Source organism: Mus musculus, chromosome 3, assembly GCF_000001635.26.
Source record: "Mus musculus strain C57BL/6J chromosome 3, GRCm38.p6 C57BL/6J".
NCBI classification, from domain to species: domain Eukaryota; kingdom Metazoa; phylum Chordata; class Mammalia; order Rodentia; family Muridae; genus Mus; species Mus musculus.
In genome coordinates, this window is record NC_000069.6 from 19372950 (window position 1) to 19392340 (window position 19391).

General features: G+C 40.2%; 1 long non-coding RNA gene across 1 annotated transcript; it reads left to right on the plus strand.

Annotated features, from left to right (window-relative positions):
• The first annotated feature begins 1229 nt into the window (after nt 1-1229).
• Nucleotides 1230-14820, plus strand: Gm42188. The gene is made up of 3 exons (XR_880692.2): nt 1230-1317; nt 12111-12224; nt 13736-14820. It is a non-coding gene; the product is annotated as a predicted gene, 42188 (long non-coding RNA).
• The last annotated feature ends 4571 nt before the right edge of the window (nt 14821-19391 follow it).

Sequence of the window (19391 nt, forward strand, 5' to 3'; positions counted from 1 at the left end):
GGCATTTTCTCAATTAGTGATCAAGGAGGGAGTTCCCCTTGTGGGTGGTAGTCTTGGTTCTATGCAGGCTGAGCAAGTCAGGGAAAGCAAGCCAGTAAAGAACATCCTTCCATGCCCTCTGCATCAACTCCTGCTTTCTGACCTGCTTGGGTTGCAGACCTGACTTCCTTGGTGATGATCAGAAGTATGAAAGTGTAAGCTGAATAAACCCTTTTGCTCCACAACTTGCTTCTTGGTCCTGATATTTGTGCGGGAATAGAAACCCTGACTAAGACAGGTGGTAAGTATCATGTTTTGTTTCCATTCATAGTCCTTCAGCTATGTAACAGTCTTGCTTTCAGAGGCTTATGTTTAGTGGACATTAAGAAGGTAGATCCTTGTCTTAGAGTTTTACTTTTGTGAACATATACCATGACCAAGGCAACGCTTACAAGAACAACATTTAACTGGGACTGGTATACAGGTTCAGAGGTTCAGTCCATTATCATCAAGGCAGGAGGATGGCAGCATCCAGGCAGGCATGGTGCAGGTGAAGCTGAGAGTTCTACATCTTTATCTGAAGGCTGCTATGAGGAAACTACAATTCTAGGCAGCTAGGATGAGGGTATTAAAGCCCACGCCCTCAGTGACACACCTACTCCAACAAGGCCACACCTCCTAATAGTGCCACTTCCTGGCCCAAGCATATACAAACCATCACAATCCTAGTCTGCATTTATCTCCACAGCAGTCTATCGCCTTAACCACGTGACCACCTGTCCCACTGACCTTGATAGATAACACATATTTATGTGTTTTTTTTTTTTCCCTCAACTACTGACATTCTGGTAAGTGGAGAAGCAAGAAATAAGGAGAGAGGTCAATAGAAGCAAGACTGGCATGCTACCTTGCTCCTTTCTGGGTTCTCTCACTTTCCTGCAGCGCCAAGAGAGTGTACGTCTCTTCCAAGTTACTGAGTTAGCTGTTCTGGAAGCTTCTGTGTAATAACTATAAATACTTAACCTGTGAAACAAAATGGCTTTGTCTAAGTCCCTGAGGCATGGCTTCCTGGAAATAGACTATTGCATCTTCAGATGTTCTCATTTAATTACACAAAAGAGCACATTGATGTTTGGTTTTACTATAGGATGACTCTCTCTCTCTCTCTCATATATATATATATATATATATATATATATATATATATATATCGTGCTTTGGTCTTCTGGTGTGTACCTGTGCCAGGAGTAGAGCCTCTGATCTGGATCCCTACCCACTCAGCACACACCCCAGTTGCAGCTCAACTTCCCAGGGGTTCTGACACATCCAGGATTACAGGTAAGACCCCCAAATCTAGCTCTAATATCTATCATAAACTGGACCCTCGGATGCAAATACCCCACCCAGCCAGAACCTTGTGCTCCTTCTGGTTTGCACCTGTGCCAGAAACAGAGGCTGCTCTGAATCCCCATCCACTCAGCCCACACCCCAGTTGCAGCTCAACCTCCCAGGGGTTCTGACACATCCAGGATCAAAGGATCACAGGGTCACAGGCTCAAAGGAGGGACAGGTTCCAGTCAGAGACAGCAAGGGCAGTTAACACCAGATATAACCAGATGGCAAGAGGCAAGCTTAAGAACATAAACAACAGAAAGTAATACTACTTGGCAACATCAGAATCCAGTTCTCCCACCACAGCAAGCCCTGGATACCCCCCCACACACACATAAAGCAAGACTCAGATCTGAATTTTTATCTCATGAAGATGATAAAGGACTTTAAGAAGGTCATAAATAACTCCCTTAAAGAAATGCAGAAAAACACAGGTAAACAAGTAGAAGCCTTTAAAGAGGAAACACATAAATCCCTTTTAAAAAAATACAGGTAAACTCTGGCTGGGCAGATAAAGGGAAGCTGGAGCCGAAGGTTGGGAGAGAGAAGAAGGAGAAAATGGGAGAGAGCGAGAGAGAGAGAGCGAGAGAGAGAGAGAGAGAGAGAGAGAGAGACAGAGAGAGAGAGAGAGAGAGAGAGAGAGAGAGGGAGAGAGAGAGAGACAGAGAGAGAGAGAGAGAGAGAGAGAGAGGAGATGCAGAGGAGGAGGAGGAGGAAGAAGAAAAGCAGAGCAGAAGCACATAGCCTGGAGAAACTACAAGTCATAAGGGGTCTCTTATATGGAGAATATAGTAGTGTAGTGGTAGATCTGCCCAATCTAGGCACACAGCATGTATTCATATTAATTGTGTTGTGTTTTCATTGCCAGGGCATATTTGGATTGGAGATTTACAGCAACAAAATGGCACCGAACGTTATTGATTTGAACTCAACTAACCTGAGATAAAAATTCACTGCCCCCCAACCCCTGAATGGGTCTTGGGCAGCGATATAGGCTGCATCAGGGTAGATTTGAAGCTGATTGGATTTGAGGGGCCTACAGAGAATGGCAGAGAGGCATCTAAGCCCGAGAGAGCCTTTCTGTGTTCGCTTCTCCATATCCTTCGCTTCCCACTCTACCTCCCCTACTCCCAAACAAGGACACAGACAATGCATGTCTTTCTACACTCAGCTCCTTCCTGAGAATAAAGAATCAGGAAACAACGGTACAAAGGGCTCTGGACCATGTAATTCATTGATATAAATAAAGAAATATAATATTTTGATACTTAAAGATGCTATACAGATATATTGATCTAATAAGTCTTACAGGATACTCATATTCTGTCTAACATGGGCTCCATGGGAATTTTGGGTTTAAGTTCTGGTTTGACAAGCTGCCTCTTATAAGCAGGTATAGAAAGGAAAGGAAAGGAAAGGAAAGGAAAGGAAAGGGAAGGGAAGGGAAGGGAAGGGAAGGGAAGGGAAGGGAAGGGAAGGAAAGGAAAGGAAAGGAAAGGAAAGGAAAGGAAAGGAAAGGAAAGGAAAGGAAAAAGGGAAGGAAAGGAAAAAAGAAAAAGAAAGGAAAGGAAAGAAAAATGTGTGAGTCAGTTGTTTTAAAGATGGCATGAGAAAGTCTAAAGGAAACTCATATTCTCTAACATGCACTCCATGGGAATTTTGGGTTTAAATCCTGACATGTCAAATTAGAAAGGTCTAAATAGGCTAAAATGTATTTGATTTTGAGTATTGTGGTTGTTTTATTGTTCCTCTGGGACAGAGGGCAAGGTGCAGGTTTTCCTGAATACTGGCTGAAGGATATGCTAATCTGGAAAAAAGGTTTTGTCTTTGTGTTTTTGGAAAAAGTGATTAAGATATTTTACACCTTCCAGAGTTTTATGGATCAGATTTGATAGAGGGAGATTCTCTGAAGAACAAGATTCCAGAGAATTAAACAAAAAGGTTATCTTGATGATACTAAAATTTTGTTTTGAGATTTATATATTACAGAATATATAGCCTTGGTGAATTTCATCATCAGACATGCTGAGCTGACCTGCCTGAACTCCAGATGTCTTGGTTTTTCATCCAGATCCAGTCAGGACACAGACATCAGAGACTAATATAATCATTGGTGTGGCCTTCTTAAGGCCAACCAACTCCCCCATTTCCCTACCCTTCCCCCTCCCTTCAAAAATATCACAATGCCCATATTCAGCTTGAAGAACTTATGAAGAGTCGTCATCCCAGTTCCCTAAGCTTTGGGGCTGGGGGCGGTTATTATAGGTTGTCTTTGATACTAAAAATTTTGATGTACAGGGCTTAGACCCAGTCCTTCTATTGCTGTTATTATAAACATATTTGAGATGTTTAAGCCTGTGAGTTAAGGGCCAAATAGGAAATTCAGAGCCCTGAGTTTATTGTTAGGGTGTTTTCAGTTATTTTAATCAGAAATGGCTGACAGTAGGTAACACAGAACAGTCCAGATTACTTCACATAGATAGTTGGTTTTCAAAAACATCAGAAGTCCACAGAATGTGACATTTAATGTTATTTATTCACTTGTTGAGACTAGTCTGCTCCTGACAACTTTCCCTGTCTTGGATTCAAAGAAGAAACTGAGCATCTTTGAGGTTACTCCAGTTGTGGCGAAACAGCCACTAGGCAAGAATTGCTTCATTTCATCTACAGACATAATACTGTCCAAAGAAAGGACACAATTACAAGTTAGGACAGCTTGATTCTGCCAAGACAGAGTAGGCTGGTCCTTAATATTCCTGTTTCTCTAAGTCTATCAGATGACCCTGGCCAGTAGGCTGAAGACTGATGCGCCAATGTGTTGAAGTAAGGGGCTGTCCAAGAGATCAGTGGTCTCTATAAATTGGCTAAGTTTTGGAAGCTGTTTTAGGCTTTCTATATATTTTCAGTTAATATCAGTTGTTCTTGGATTTCTGATGGGGATGAAAAAACTACATAGTCTCCTAGCCAACCCAGGCTTTTTTACTTTGAGAGGATGGTTTTCAGATGACATTCAATTTAAAGCCAAGACATAGCCAGGTATAGATTTATAAATCTTTTAAGTAAGGATAGATGACAGAGGTTCTATTTAATTAACAAAGATGATGAACTGTGTGTTAGGTCTCTTATACTTTATAAATTACAAAATAGTAATAGTTGTGTTCAATTATATCTGAGCTAAGATAGTCTTTTAATTGAACAGAAAGGGGGAAGCATTGTGGATATAGCCCTGCGGCTAATTATATTTAATGTTAATTTCTTCTCCTGTGAGGGGTTGTGAACAAGGAATGAGTCAGCACTCAGGTGATTTCCTATAAACCTTCTCCCCACCTTAATTTGTAAAATAAAGGAGATCTGATGATTGGGCAGATAAAAGAAAGGTGGAGTGGAAGGTTGGGAGAGAGGAGAAAATGGGAGAGGACACAGAGGAGGAGGAGGAGGAAGAGGAGGAAGAGGAGGAGGAAGAGGAGGAGGAAGAGGAGGAGGAGGATTGGGCAGATAAAGGAAAGGTGGAGTGGAAGGTTGGGAGAGAGAAGGAGAAAATGGGAGCGAGAGGACACAGAGGAAGAGGAGGGAGAGGAGCAGGAGGAAGAGGAGGAAGAGGAGGAAGAGGAGGAAGAAGAAAACACACATGGCTTGGAGAAACCACAAGTTATAAGGGGTCCCTTATATGAAGAAGATGGTAGTATAGTGGTAGATCTGCCCAATCTAGGCACACAACACATATTCATATTAATTGTGTTGTGTTTTCATTACCAGGGCATATCTGGGTTGGAGATTTTCCTCAATAAAAACAATCAAACAGGTGAAAGAATTGAACAAAACTGTCCAGGATCTAAAAATGGAAATAGAAACATTAAAGAAAACACAAGGGGAGAAAAACCTGGAGATGAAAAACCTAGGAAATAGAGCAGGAGTCACAGATGCAAACATCACCAACAGAATACAAAAGATAGAAGAGAGAATTTCAGGTATAGAAGATAACCATAGAAGCCATTGATACAACAGTCAAGAAAATACAAAAAGCAAAACACTCCTAAGTCAAAACATTCAAGAAATCCAGGACACAATGAAAAGACCAAACCTAACAATAATAGGTATAGAAGAGAGGGAAGGATTCCCAACTCAAAGGGCCAGCAAACGTCTTCAACAAAATTATAGAAGATAACTTCCCTAACCAAAAGAAAGAGATACCCATGAACATGTAAGAAACCTACAGAACACCAAACAGATGGGACCAGAAAAGAAATTCCTCCTGTCACACAATAATTAAAACACAAAATGCACAGAACAAAAAAGAATATTGAAAGCAGTAAGGAAAAAAGGTCAAGTAACATTTAAAGGTAGACTTGTCAGAATTATACCAGACTTCTCAACAGAAACTCTAAAAGCCAGAAGGTCTTGGGCAGATGTCATACAGACCCTAAGAGAACACAAATGCCAGCCCAGGCTATTATACCCAGCAAAACTCTCATTACTATAGATGAAGGAACCAAGGTATTCCAAGAAAAAAACAAATTTAAACAATATATTTTCACTAATTTAGCCATACAGAGGATAATAGAAGGAAGTCCAACACAAGGAGGGAAACTACACCTAAGAAAAAGCAAGAAATGTATCTTTTCACAACAAACCCAAAAAGAAGAGAAACACACAAACATAATACCACCTCTAAAAATGAAATAACAGGAACCAACAATCATTGGTCCCTAATATATCTCAACATCAATGGACTCAATTCCTCAATAAAAAGACATAGCCTAACAGACTGAATAGTAAATAGGACCCAGCATTTTGCTTCATACAGGAAACACATCTCAATGACAAAGACAGACACTACCTCAGAGTAAAAGGCTGGGAAACAATTTTCCAAGCGAATCGTCCCAAGAAACAACCTGGAGCAGGCATTCTAATGTCCAATAAAATAGACTTTCAACCAAAAGTTTTCAAAAAAGATGGGGAAGGACACTGCATACTCATCAAAGGGAAAATCTACCAAGATGAACTCTCAATTCTGAACATCTATGCCCCAAATGCAAGAGCACCCACATTTGTAAAAGAAACGTTACTGAAGCTCAAAGCACACATTGAACCTCACATAATAATAGTAAGAGATTTCAATACCCCACTCTTACCCATGGACAGATCATGGGAACAGAAACTAAGCAGAGACACAGTGAAACTAAAAGAAGTTATGAACCAATGGATTTAACAGATATCTACAGAACATTTCACCCTAAAACAAAAGAATATACCTTCTTCTCAGCATCTCATGGTACCTTCTCAAAAATTGACCATATAATTGTACACAAAACAAACTCAACAGATATAAGAACATTGAATTAATCCCATGCACTCCGTCAGACCACCATGGACTAAAGCTGGTCTTCAATAGCAACAAAAACAACAGAAAGCTCACATACACATGGAAGCTGAACAATGCCCTACTCAATGATAACTTGGTCAAGGAAGAAATAAAGAAGCAAATTTAAATTTTTTTAAATTTAATGAAAATGAAGGCACAACATACCCCAACTTATGGGATGCAATGAAAGCAGTGCTAAGAGGAAAACTCATAGCTCTGAGAACCTCCAAAAAGAAACTGGAGAGAGCATACACTAGCAGCTTGACAGCACTAGAAAGCTCTAGAACAAAAAGAAGCAAATACACCCAAGAGGAGTAAACAGCAGGAAATAATCAAACTCAGGGCTGAAAGCAACCAAGTAGAAGCAAAGAAAACTATACAAAGAATCAACAAAACTAGAGATGTTTCTTTGAGAAAATCAACAAAAAGATAAATTCTTAGCCAAACTAATTAGAGGGCACAGAGTCAATATCCAAATTAACAAAATCAGGAATGTAAAGGGAGACATAACAACTGAAAATGAGAAAATTTAAAAATCATCAGATCCTACTACAAAAGTCTATATTCAAGAAACCTAGAAAATCTAGATGAAATATACAATTTTCTAAAAAGATACTAGGTACCAAAATTAAATCAGGATCAGATAAACCATCTAAACAGTCCCATAACTCCTAAAGAAACAGAAGTAGTCATTAGAAGTCTACCCCCGCCCTCCAAAAAAGCCCAGTACTAGACAGTTTTAGAGCAGAATTCTATCAGACTTTCAAAGAAGACCTAATACAAATAGTTCTAAAACAATTCCACAAAGCACAAACAGAAGGAACACTACCCAATTCTTTCTATGAAGCCACTGTTACACTGACCCACTCAAAGACCCAACAAAGAAAGAGAACTCCAGACCAATTTCCCTTATGAATATTGATGCAAAAATACACAATAAAATTCTCACAAACTGAATCCAAGAACACATCCAAAGATCATTCACTATGAGCAAGTAGGCTTCATCCCAAGAATTCAGGGATGGTTCAATATGGAAATCCATCAGTGTAATCCACTATATAAGCAAACTCAAAGGGAAAAAACACATTATAATCTTATTAGATGCTGAAAAAGACTTTGACAAAATACAATACCCTTAAAAGTATTGTAGAGATCAGAAATTATAAGTCCATACCTAAATATACTAAAAACAATATACAGCAAACCAATAGCCAACAACAAACTAAATGGAGAGAAACTCAAAGCAATACTATTAAAATTAGGGACAAGATAAGGCAGCCCATTCTCTTCCAACCTATTCAATATAGTACTCAAAGTTCTAGCCAGAGCAATTAGATAACAAAAGGAGATCAAAGGAATACAAATCGGGAAAAAAGGAAGTCAACATAATACTATCTGTTTGTGGATATTATGATAGTATGCATAAGCAACCCCAAATATTCTACCAGAGAGCTCCTACAGCTAATAACTTCAGCAAAGTGGCTGGCTATAAGATTAACTCTAACAAAACAGTAGCCTTCCTCTACTCAAAGTATAAATGGGTAGAGAAATAAACTAGGGAACAACACCCTTCACAATAGTAAAAAATAATACAAAATATATTGGTGTGACCCTAACCTAGCAAGTGAAAGATCTATACAAGAACTTCAAGTCTCTGAAGAAAGAAATCAAGGAAGATCTCAGAAGATGGAAAGGTCTCCATAAGTCTTGGATTTCTAAAAGATATCTCAATAGAAACACTGCTAACATTTTTGGAGCAGGTTATTCTTTGCAGTGGGATGTTTTGTGCATTGTAGGATGTCTATCATCTCTACCCAGTTAACTCTGGAAGCACTTTTTCCCAACAGAATCATCCCAGTTTCGAAACATGTTCAGTGTTAGATTATAAATGATGGGCAAACGAATCACCAATACGTTGGTCATATCTCTGTCACTGTGGCAAACACCTGAGATATATCAGCCTAAAGTGTGGAAGGTGTATTTGTCCACAGTTGCTTTAGGGCCTATGGTGAGGTAGTGCATCATGGAAGGGGGATGCAGAAGAGCCGCTAATTCATCCCATGGTGGCTAGGAAATGACAGCGAGAGGAAGGGTTCAGGCCCTAATATTGCATTCAAAGGCATATCCCCACTGAGTTCACTTCCTTACCCTAGGTCCCGTTGTCTAAACATTCAACTGCCGCCTTTGGTAATTAAGTCTTTTGTATGTGGACCTTTGAGAATCCCAAAGGTCCATATTCCTGATCTAAACTACATCAGATCCCCAAAATGTTCTGAGTTTAATCTCTGGAACCTGCTAACATGCTATGTTATATGGTAAAGGAATAACAGCGTTACTAGTCATCTATATTTAGAATACCTGGATAAATCCGATGTAATTTATTCTTTTACACTGAACGTGGTAGAGGCAGAAGAGGTTAGAGAAATGAGATGTGATACTTGCTAGCTTTGACAGTGAGTAAGGAGATCCAGGGATCTAGATTCTGCTGAATGTAGATACACTTTAGAAGCTAGAAAAGGAGAAGAAATGAATCCTACTAAAAAGGTATAGGGAAGAACACTTGGATGTTTTAGTGATACACATTTAAATCTTCTGACAGATACAATAGGATGCATAAATGGTGGCATAGGTTATTATAGCAGCAATAGAAAACAGCAGCAACAGGATTAGATCCTTACATCATATACAATAATTAGTATTTCCTTACATCATATACAATAATTAGCATTTCCTCAAAAAAGCCAATAAGCATCAGAAAAGCTGTTCAATAACTGTCAGCTACTAGGTGGTTACAAATCAAAACAGTGTGAGACATCACTTCATGTCTATTGTGATACTTAATAATAGTTACATGATAACAAATGTTGACAGGCACATAAAATGGGATCATGTATGATGCCTGTGGGAATGTAAAATAGTTCATCTACTCTGGATAATGTCTAGTAGTTGCTCAAGGGAATAAATGTCAAAAATCCAGATGTGGCAGTGCATACTAGGAATCCCTTCACTAGAGACTGCCTTGTCTCAAAAAAAGAGACAATCAATACACAGGTGCATATATACTTTTCAGCTCAGCATTTCCATTTCAAGAGATGTGAAAACATGTGTCTATACAAAACCTTTAAAATGAATGTTTGTAGAAGCATTATTCTTAAAAAAACAATACACAAAGTACTCCAAAGGGCCAAAAACTGTTTAATGGATAAGCACGGGGATTCAACATAATCTTTAGAGGACAGTAGAACAAGCCACAGCTCCTACTCTTTGCAGCAGTTCTGAAGTCCGTATGTGATGTTTTCCATCTTATCCCTTGACCAATCTTCCACTTTTTTTTTAACCCTGGGTAAGTATTTCAGCCAAGACTTATCTGGACACTGGCCTTGCCCCTGCCAAGCCATAGTTACTACTGTCACCTGTTTACTGCTTCTCAGTGGGAGTGGAAGCACCAAGGGTTGTTCCAATGAGTCCCTCAAGTACATTCTCTTCTCTGACCCAGAAAACAGCAGCAGTATTAGCTTTTTATTGTAATTAGAGTCAGGGATCCTTCCAACTCAGCAACATTCTCCACCTGTTTGTTAATGACCTAGGGGAGTCTAACATGATCCAGCATTAGTTGTTGTTCTGGATTCAGCAAAACATTATATTTCTGGTAAAAGTATTGTTTCTTCCTTGAAAGATGAAGTATCAATCCCAGATACTTATATTTCAGGTCTGCAAGGGTAGGAAATCTGTGCAAGTGGACTCATGGGAGTCACGTTGAGAGGAACTAATGTTATCTCTGCCCTATTACTGAGCCTGTGCAGTACTCTTGTTGGGAAGTGGCACTGTGTACCATGTGTTTGTGAAAGGCAAGTGCAACATCATGAATGACAGTGTCAAACCTACAAGGTGTCAACTTAATTGCACTTTCTTCAAGTTCCATCTGGGTGGTGCTTTCAGGGGCTTGGTATGTGGGAAAATCAGAGAATTTCATGGGCAGATATCTACTGGCACATTCTGTTTTGCTATACAGTAGCTTCTTTGTTTTGTGGCAATTGTTGTACAGGAGCCCATGATGGTAAATCACATGTAAGAAGCTCTTAGGTAGTCACTTCATATTGGGTAGTCACACTTTATTTATAGTCAGTGCCAATGACTATTCTCCATCAGCATTAAGAAGATCTACAGTAAGCAATTTATTCAAGATACTACTTGATATATTCAAGGAATACCATATTAAGAATACAGACATGGGTCCTCTTGCTTTTCCATTTGATAGTCAGGAGTAGGAGCAGCAGCGTCAGCTGTAGTGAAAGAGAACCTGTGATATTGGGCTCATGCAGAACATCCAATCCTGTTACCAGTATATGTAGTACACGTGCCAGCATTGGGACGACTAAGAGTCACAACGTCCACCTGGTTGGTTTCGTGTCACCTCTGCAGGGGTGGGTTCTGCTTTTGGATGAGAATGTAAGTATTTAGACACAGCAACGATCCATACTTTGTGCACATTCTCCAAAGCTTACTTACAGGCTTCCTCTCCAGGCGTATTAGGCAGGATTCTGGAGTAAACAGGATGAATGTATTTATGAAATTGGTTTAATAGATCAGCGTACCGAATAAGAGTTGAACATCCCAACATTAACCATCTGTGTGCTGGAGAAAGAGAGAACATTGTGCCTTCTCAGCTCATGAAGTTGAATGTTTTGCAGTCCCAGTGCAGTACAGAAAGCTTGTAGCTCCCTGGAGACTTCTTATCTGAAGGCAAAGGGATTCTTCTGTCAGTGGAGCACGACAGTAGCAGATATAGTCACTGCATGGATTAATTTTATTTTTGTCAACTTGACCCAACTTACAGTCATCTGAGAGAAAGGAATCTCAAATGAGGAAATGTCCCCATAAGACTGCCTTGTAGGCAAGTGTGTGTAAGCATTTTCTTAATTCATAATTGGTGTGTTTTGTGTAGCAGTTTCCTCTAAGATTGAAACAGTCCACTTTGTAGGGAAGCTCATTATCATAAGTAAGCAACTCAACAGAGCATCTGGGGATCCCTGAAATTGACCAGATTCCCTAGTTCTCTCCCTCTCTGAGAGTATATTAACAATTAAGACCACTGAGAGAAGACTTTCAGACAAGTTCAGCATCTTGGAAGAAGCAGAGATCAGCCTAGCAGCCTGAATGAATCTCAGACCAGGAAAGGACAAGTTTCAGCTTGCTGGGCTGCCTGCAGGCTGTGCACTGCAGTGCAAGGTCCCAGCATTCATGGACTGTTATCCATGGGGGTAGGCTGCCTTTGAGTCGCTTCTGCTCCTATAAGTAATTCCTCACCCGTATTTCTGGTATCTGTACTTTGGTCTGTCATCAGTTCCCTATGTGAGGTTTCTTCATATCTCCGCAGGAATAGACTCATACGACACTGCGGAAGAGCCCAGTCCATTGTTGGCAATGCCACCCATGGGTAGGTGGTCCTGGAGTGTATAAGAAAGCAACTTGGGAAATCGAGGGGGAGCAAGTAAGTAAACAGCATTCCTCCATGGCTTCTGTTTCAGTTCTTGCCTTGAGTTCTTTCTTTGACTACTCTTAGTGATAAACTTTGCTTGGAACATGTAAGTGAAATAAACCCTTCCTTTCTCAGGTTACTTTTGGTCATAGTGTTTTATCATAGCATTAGGAAGCACAGTCTGTGGTTGGAAGCCCTGCTCATCCTCTGTATAAGCTAAGAAACCCCGTTTGCTCTTCTTTCCCAAACCCGGCCCTCAAGAACTTTCCAGCTACCGATCCATGATCAGGGAATCAGGTTCTTTACCTTATAATATAGCATAATCTGAGGCCCTCGCTTATGCAGCCCCTGCACGCAAAACCCATAGACCCCCCTTGCTTTAGCCCGGGCATGTGATTTCCCTCACCTCCTCCTGTGAGATCAGTGAACTCGCCTGAGAGCTGCCTCTCATGAAATCTGCCTCAGTACTTCTGATTCAGCTTCAGTTGGTTCACTTTGTCAGTGGAGAAACCCATCACAAACTGTTACAGAAATTGGTACAAGGACTATGTGGAATTGCTGTGATAGACCTAACTGTGCTGTCTTTTGGAGGATGGTGGAAGTTTCTAGTGTTGTAATCCCCAAATTACTGATGCTAGAGAGACTTCAGTGTTGCACAGTTTGCCTCTGTGATCCCAGGCAGAGGCTCAAGTCCCCCCACCCTGCGTCTTCCTGCAGCAGCCTGGAGCTCCCTCCCCCTCCCCTAGTGTTTCCACTATCCATAAAACTCTCCCTTAATGAGGACATTCTGAGGTGACAGCAGGAGACATTCTCCCTCCCTCTGGTGTCTCCAAAAACCAACACTCCTCCTGATAACTCTCCAGGTGCCTGTCCTTGAGACCTTAGAGAAATAAGAAGCTCAAGGGAGAACGTGGAAAAAGTAAAAGGTAAACAGAGGTCAGGTCACAGACAGTTACGACTGGCCATAAAATTAGTCCTTGAACATACACCCATTAACCCCTCCCACCTTCAGTACTGTTCCACCCTCTTACTCCTCTTTTCTGTAAATATTCACACTATTCCTATGATATATAAACCCAATGTCTTCTGGACTAACCGCCAGCATTCACGCAGTAAGTGCTAGGTGAGTGAACAGAGTTTGAACTTGGAAATAAAAGACTCTTTTGCGAGATGCATCAGACTTTGCAATTCTTGGCCTCATTTGGGTTTCCCATGCACTTAGGGCACAACACTAGAACTTTGGTCTTGAAAATATGTTGAGTGCTTAATGCTTAATAGGTTATTTTGTGAGAGTCTGGAAGACAAAGATGCTGAGAAAAATGCAGAGGATGGAGACCTGCCTCATAAAGTTTCAGAGGGGAGCAAATACTCGGTCAGTGATGTTCATATGACATTTTGTGTTAAAGCATCCGGGGAAGTGAAACCTGTGCTTCACTGAGACAATAGGTACTAGTCAGCTGGGACTGTGATTAGTAAGAGACCAGCATCACTTATAAAAATTTTTCTGGGGAGTGTTTCTTCAGGGTCAGCACACAGAACCTGTTGTTCAGCGCGGTCCAAGCGTGCATCTCATACTGGCTGCCTACGTTTGTAATGTGTAAGAGTCTCCCAGGTGGCTTTGGCATCATGAGAGCTTCAGAAGTGAGGTCATGGAGAGAAGCTGAGGCTTGGCACCATATGGCAGAGTTGGCGTTCCTGAAGAGAGACCAAGAGACCATTGGTGTAGTCTGTGGAGACCCAAGAACACAGGAAGGACACTGGCAGTGTTCTGTGGAGCTGACTGAAGCTGCTGGAGTTGGCCTGCGCCTAGGAGACAAGTGGTGTGTCCTGCAGATGGCAAAATTGGGGAAGTGGATCTTTGGATCCAAGATCATAAGTGAATCCCAGCACTTGGGCACTGAGTATTTATACTGTTGGAATTTGTTTTTATGTCAATTTGATTGAAACTTTGCCCCAGTTCTTCCCTCTTGTAGTAAGAAAATATTTAATTTATTATTTTTTTTCTTTTACAAGATTCCGCATTTGAGAGACTCTGGATTTTGAGAGGCTTTGATATTTTCAAAAGATGAAACTTTGAAAGTGTTAAAATGTGTAAAGACTGTGGAACTTTTAAAGCTATACTATACTTTATATTGCGATATTGATATTACCATGAAATATTAGGGACAAACAAAAAAGGGAAAGTTTATGGTTTGATAGAGATTAATTTTTATGTCACGTTGTAAAGGGCTCAAATGTGTTGGTTAGTTTATTTTGGCAACATGAGACAAGCTAGAGTCATCTGAGAAGAGGGAATCCAATAGAAAAAAAGGCGTCTACCACACTGGTCAGTAGGCAACTTTGAGGAGGCCTTTTCTTGACTGATGATTGGTGTAGAAGGGACCATTTCACTGAGGATGGTGCCCTCTCTGGGCAGGTGGTCGTGGGGTATATAAGAAAGCAAATCGGGCAACCCAGGAGAAGCAAGTCAGTAAACAGCATCCTCCATGGGCTCTGCTTCAGTTCCTGCCTCCAGGTTGCTGCCCTTCTTATGTTCTTGCCATGACTTCTCTCAGTGATGAACTGTGATGAGTTATGTAAACCAAATAAATCCATTTATCACAACTTACTTTTGGTCATGGTGTTTAATCTTTTTTTTTTATTGAAATAGAAGGCAAACTAATATTGATCTGTTCACCAACAACATGAGCAAGGGCAGGCAGGAAGCACTGCTTTTCCCTCAGACCTCTTTATATCTGGGTGGATCTCTGGCAGATGACACACATTCTAAGGGCCAATATTACCAGTCATTTAATTTGTAACTGTACTCACAGACACACTCAGAATTGTGCTTCCTAGGTGAGTCTGAATCCCATAAAGTTGATACAATCAAGACCAACCGTCACACCAGATCATCTAGTCTGAATTTTCAGCTTTGTTGCTTCCAGGCCCCAGGCAACCAGTCAGATCAGTTACTACTGTGTATTGTTCCAGAGGAGTTAGAAACATCAGTATATAAAAATGGAAGAAACATCAATATAGAAAGCGTTTAGAAGGGGTCAAAAACCTGGGGCAGTGGTTGGAGGGAGAAGTGGGCTACAGATGAAAGAAATCAATATGCTGATGGAAAAAATCTAATGGAAATAGGAAGTTAGGATAACAGGACTGTTGAAAAGACTCAGTATGTAAATATGCTTGCTTTCAATCCTGAATTCCAAGAAAGCACACACACACACACACACACACACACGATGTAATTTTGATATTTGAAAAAGAAAGCTATAATATAACATGCTGAGAATAGGATTCCTCGAGATGAGTCAGTGACTTTGAAATATTGTAAGAGACAATACTTTATTTGAAGACAAATGATGACATATAAATCCTTTCTATATAAATTTTAACATGAGTATATAAATCAGTTATCTAATAAACATATATTAAGAAATCATTAAGAATTAGAAACGTTATTTTTAGAGAGACAGAGATAAACAAGGGCTCCTCAGAAAATTTATCACGAAAGAGGTAATGATAGAAAAAGTTACTTGCGGTCCAGCATGAGGCACACACTACTAAGAGAAGCGCAGCTAGGAGAATCCTCACTGCGATATCGTACATCCAAACTACTCAAATAGCTGCTTAAAAACACGAAGTCAAGTAAGTGTAGAGGACACACCACGAATTCTTTCAGGGCTCTGAAGTATCTTTAATTTGCTATGCTTATAGGGGAATTACAAAAGAAACTAGTCAGTTTTTATTCATCTCCATTTTTTTCTTCCTGCAAGATGACTGGGGAGACAACATCTATGTAAATGTGGTTATTTAAAAGTCACAGTGTGGCCAGGTGGTGGTGGCACACGCCTTTAATCCCAGCACTTGGGAGGCAGAGGCAGGCGGCTTTCTGAGTTAGCGGCCAGCCTGGTCTACAGAGTGAGTTCTAGGACAGCCAGGGCTACACAGAGAAACCCTGTCTCAAAAATCAAACAAACAAACAAACAAAAACAAACAAACAAACAAAAAGTCACAGTGTGACCAGTTGTCCTGTCAGTTACAGATCTTGATAAATGGCTGGTACAGGAAGCCAGTAAGTGGCAGGAGAATGTCGTAAAATCAGATGCAGCTTTCATAGGAAATTATTAGGGGGAAATTGCATTAAAATGGAGAAAACAAAGATTATTTTACTTGAACTTTGCTGTCTTTCTCTGAGTATACATGTTGCATGAAATCACATGATGTGATTCACTCTACCTTGAGAGGAGGAGGAGAAAGAAGTTTTGGAAGAAGACTTAAGTCCCAAACCTAAAAATGCCTTTCTATATTATATTGTATCATATCATATCGTATCGTATCATATTGTATCATATATGTAGATTATAAATGCTCCCTTTTCTTGTTTGTATAGAATTGTGAGTGACATCTGCAGATGGGAGCATCGGTGAGGACCATGAGGAGCTGACTGTAGGCAGCAGGCAGCAGTGCATTTGGAAGTCAGATGCCCTGCACCAAACCAAGACCCATTTTGTCCCCATATACTGTCAACCTTGCTAAACTTCCATGTCCTCCACAAAATATATTGTTTTTAATTGCTTTAAAATTGAAATGCTTTGTGATTTTTTAATTTCACCAGGTTTAGATTACTTTAGTCTTGTAACATAAATTACATTATATTGGATATAGTTATAAAATGCGCAGTTTAGTTAAAGCTGAAAGAGGTTTTACATATATTTGGAAACATTTTTTAAAATTAAAAGTAGTATTACCATCCATTTTAAAAAGAATATTTTTATTTTTATTTTATGTACCTTGGTGTTTTGCCTGCATGTATGCGTGTGTAAGAGTGTCAGATCTTGAACTTACACTTTTGAGCTGGCATGTGGGTGCTGGAAATTGAACTTTGGTCCTTTAAAAGATCAGTCATTCCTCTTAACTGCTGAGCCATCTCTCAAGCCCCAACTATTCATTTTAACACATTTCATAGTGCCCTAAAAACATTACAATTCTAAGTTCGTTGCTAAAAATGACTAGTGGCTAACATTTGCATGGTACCTAGATTCTGTTTTATTCTCCTTTATTCAAGAATGCCTCTGCCATTTGAGGATTAGAAAGCCATTTTGTAGGCCAGCAAGAGTGATGTCCCTCTGTACTTGGCAGACTGAGTTTTGAGCATCCCAGGTCAGCCTGTACTACTTAGTGAAACCCTGTCTCAGAACAAACAAGTTTTAAAATAACTTTAGTCAATTAGCAATTGTGAATGTGTGTTACAGTGATCTAAGTACATATGTGCGTTCAAACATTTATATTTGTCTTAACATATCTACTTATTAGTGGAGGATTTGTTTTAGAGGCATGACTATGTTGTTAAGGCTATCAGCTTTCAAGGTCACAGAGAGGCCATATAGGTAAATGGAGTGACAGGCAAATACAGGTCAAGCTTAGAGGAAAATGACTCTTCTTTTTCTTCCTTGGGAAGAAGGTCTATTGTTCAACTATCTTTATAGCCAGAGGACATTTGTAAAGGGATCTTTGCTTCATGGCAGGTGATGGAGAAAGTTTGTTCCCTATCATCACGGAAGTTTCCAGTGCAAAGCTAAGCCTGAAAATCAGGGCTTTTTGGTTTAAAGATCTCACTGATCTCAGCTCTGTGAGAGAACTGCACACCAGAAGCTAGCATGGAACTTAAAGTTAAAGTACAAATCTGATTCTAGGTCCAGGAGGCAGACTACAGTTATGTATTCTTCTGGGAATAAAGCACTGGGCTCTGGAAAAGAACATCTCTGGGTTGGACAGAAAGGTACCTGCAGAGCATTGAAGAACAAGGGCACGCAGCTCCTGGTCTCTCTTTCAAAGTGGCTGTAGAGTGTTCTTACACTTGAGCAAATCTCTTCAAGTAGATGTTTCTCAACGCTCATCATGCCCCTTTCTAGAGCTGATAATAGCTTGTTAAAATTACTAGCACCAGTTTTTCTCCCATCTATTGCTGGCTTCTCCAAATCCTGGTCATTCCTTTATAAACCAGCCCATCATACTTGGCTCAGTGCCCCCAGATGAGCATTGCTGTTTCCCTTCGGGATCTCAGGGCTACACTCACTGTGTTCGTTGTCAAGATTCAGAACCATGTGAGGAGGCGTTATTATATACTTCATACTTTCTCTAGAACATACGCCATTTTGAAGTTTTAGCTTCATAGAGGAAAGATGCCACTTAAGAGTCACCTTGATTAGAACCTGGGCTTTATCTCTTAATCATCACACCCAAGAAGTCTTTCAAAACGGTAGATTAGACTCACAAGATTCAGCAAAGAACACTGAAGCCAAACCCAGCTTTGATGATGGCTTGAAGTCCAGCCTTTGCTGAGATCTGGACCTAAGAACACTTTTCTCAGTTCATTAATGCTCTTACATGGTTTAGCTTTTTATCATGATTTTTAGTTGTTTTCAGCCATGCAACCATCTTATACCCAGGAATGAAGATTCTTTCTCATTTTCCTTTCTAACATATAAGAAGTTTTCTCTTTTACATTCTTTTCTCTTCCTCCATCCTTTGAACACCATATAATTTGCTTGTCTATTCTATATTCAATGTTATTGTACAGAAGTTCCCTCTGAATGGAAACATCCCATTTAGAAAGGAGGCCCACAGGCTCATGGAACACAGGAGGTAAAACATATTACAGGCCTGGCAGAGTAAGGAGCATTTTCGCTCCCCAAGTTTGTTGAAGCAGAAACAATCACTTGGGGAGGAGATTGACCTACTGAGTTCCAGCGAAGCAATCCCACAGACCGGTGGTGCGGCCTCCAAGTTGCACCGAGAGCTCCAGGGGTGCAGCTTCTGGGAGGCATCACCTGTGTCAGAGCAAGGCTTTTGGAGTGGAAGCTGCTTGCTGAGACATCTCCACTCCTGAAGGTGACCCCCATCCGACTCCTGTTAGGGACCCCAGTCAAACCCATTGGCTCACCAAGTTGGTCTTTGATGCGATCGTTACTCTGGTCAGTTGTGGGTTCCCTTTCTGAGGTAAATAGATGTATATGTTGTGTCTCCCTAGGAAAAGTCTCTTACAGAAGTGTCTTTTGTTTTAACTGTGGAATTCTCATTCATGTTCCGACCAGAAAAAGTGTATGAATACAATTCTCTCTTTTTTTCTTAATTTTTTTATTATTTAAATTTATTTTATATATCAAACATATTAATAATATTGAGTAT